The sequence below is a fragment of the Anneissia japonica genome, unplaced genomic scaffold (assembly GCF_011630105.1).
Source record: "Anneissia japonica isolate Jap-2015-1 unplaced genomic scaffold, ASM1163010v1 scaffold288221_len503873_cov180, whole genome shotgun sequence".
Taxonomy (NCBI): domain Eukaryota; kingdom Metazoa; phylum Echinodermata; class Crinoidea; order Comatulida; family Comatulidae; genus Anneissia; species Anneissia japonica.
In genome coordinates, this window is record NW_022686204.1 from 154,282 (window position 1) to 156,968 (window position 2,687).

The 2,687-nt window shown below is 27.9% G+C and overlaps 1 protein-coding gene across 1 annotated transcript in view; it reads left to right on the forward strand.

Annotated features, from left to right (window-relative positions):
• Nucleotides 1-640: 640 nt before the first annotated feature.
• Nucleotides 641-2,687, forward strand: part of LOC117113798 — a 37,167-nt gene continuing 35,120 nt past the window's right edge. Inside the window, exon 1 of the mRNA XM_033257243.1 lies at nucleotides 641-803. The gene's annotated coding sequence lies outside the window, so the exon portion shown is untranslated. The remainder of the gene's footprint in view (nucleotides 804-2,687) is intronic.

The following is a 2,687-nucleotide window of genomic DNA, read 5'->3' on the forward strand; positions in this document are numbered from 1 at the left end:
CAGTTTTTCGGCAAAAACCAAATATCAGTTGTATAAAATTATATTTTCCCTTTCGGAGCCGGACTTCAACATTTTGTTCAGTGTACAATATATTGAATTTGTAAAGATTTCATTATAATTTGCACGAATTTTACCTCTTATATTTGCAAGCATTATCGGTTAAAATATTATAAGATATAAAACAACTAAGCAGATCTATTTGATTTATTATTTTATGAAACTATATTAACTTCGCTTATCTCGATAGTGTATAAAAACATGTTATCGCTTCCAAGTATACGCTACTATACATTAAACATTACAAAATATAATTGAAACAGGAATAATATGAGAAATTTAAATGTACATAGTGTTCTCCCTCGTAACCCGCACTTGAGCTCGATAAATGATTGTTTTATAATCCAAAAGTGTACAACAAATAATCAATATGATATTTTTTCGGTTCGATATTTGAGTTTTTATGTATTCAAGATGTGCTGGGTATGCAACTGTAGTTAGCAACTAGGAAGACGATCTCGATTGTTGACGGTTTTCGTTCCTGTTTCTACACCAGTTATCATTTTAAGTTTTCTTTCAGAATCGAATAAAAGCAGAATAAATCAACAACAATAATTACATTACCTCATTCGAGATACAAACAGCAACATGATAACATATTTTAAAAGGATTTACTGCGACTTTTATTATTGTTCTTCAAAATGGTTTTTTTTTCTTCAGTAATGGAATTTTTGTATCAGGATTGGTTATGTCTGGAATTATGAAGCAAGCCAATAATTATATTCTATGCCCTTCATCTCTCGCTTGTGAGTTTGAATTTCTTTTTTTTTTCTTGGGCGGCTACTACAGTTAATATATTTATATACCATAAAACTCGAATAAATGCCTTTGGGCTCCTTTTTTTTTGGCGAATTTTTGATGGGCTTCTTTTCAAGATGGATTTCTTCTCGAGGCTACTTTTGCAAAGTACAGTACGGGGCTTCTTTTCAAAATGAATACTGTAAATTTTAGGAATGACTACCATAAAACAATAAATAGGGCCACCGTAACATCAATCTGTATCATGAAATGTATTAACAGGCATCAAACCACCTAAACTACCCGTATAAACCAAATTTGTTTTGAATTTATTTATTTTTTTTTTTCAAATTCGTGTACATTGTATGTTCTGTACTATCTCGAAAAGAAGTCCGTTCTATCTTTAAATCGTGATGGGCTTCTTTTCGAGGCTACTTTTTTGCAAACTAAAGAGGGGGGGGGGCCTTCAATTCGAGATTCGATGGGCTTCTTCTTTGGATTAAACCCAATGGGCTTCTATTTACGGTATGCTGTTATTATATTATATTTCATATCTATGATGAAGTATGCTGATCAAAACGACCTTGGAGTTACATTTATTACACAAAACACGCACTATACAATACTGCGTGTACGCATGCGATATAGTTGCTCCATGGAGGAAATTGTAACCCGGCTATAGTCTTAAGGTATATTTGTGTATTGTAGGATATTACATGGTTTTACATAGGATTAATTCTAATCCATAAATACCCTCAGTAAGACCAATGTATGTTTTGTCTTATTTAGCTTTCCGCTTTTTTGTGAATTTATCAGTCATTGATTCATGTGTAAACATCTGATTTAGACCTATTATTGCCTATTATTATTATTATTATTATTATTATTATTATTATTATTATTATCATTATTATTATTATTATTATTATTATTATTATTATTATTATTTTTATTATTATTATTATTATGATTATTATCATCATCATCAACATCCTTATCATCATCACCATTATCATCGTCGTCATTAGCATGATCATTTTCATTATCATTATCGTAATATTTTATTATTATTATTATCATTGACATTATAATATAATTGTCATTGTTGTGTAGTAAACACCAATATTTTTTATTCTAAGTATATTTGTTTTTGCAATTTAGGATTTTCAGACCATTAACCACAATATATTATTGTCCATGAGGTGTTTTGTGTGTTTCATTGTAAACTAGTTGGTTTTATGTTTTATAATCTTTAATGTAATTCTGATGTACTTGATTAAAATTGCAATGTTTTTCCAACTCGTGTATACGATCATGTAAATAAAATGCTTATAATGTAAAGGTAATTTATATAGTTACACCATAACAGCCTGCCTGGCCATGTATTATATGTATACCCGCTCTGAAATTTAGTTGATAAAAACATACATAGATCATTATTATTATACGCATTTATCGGTAGGCCTAGTATAGTTTATATAGCCTACATTTATATACACATATACATATAAGTTAAATCAAAATAATATATATATATATATAAATTATAGTCTATATTAATATGCTCGTGATGAAATTGCTCAAGAGTGCATGTTATCGACCGTATCGGTACTTTAAATTCTAACAAAATAATATTACTAGTGTATATCTATGTAGGCCTATATACAGTCTATATTATATATAATATATATAATGTATATAATATATATAATGTAAAAGACAACAATAAACTATATCTTTGAGTTGTAGACATAATAATAATAATAATAATAATAAGAATAATAATAGTAATAATGAAGCAATATAATTTATTCAATCACAAATATTTCAAACACTCCTGTGTTCTTCCTCAGATATATATATATATACATATATATATATATATATATATC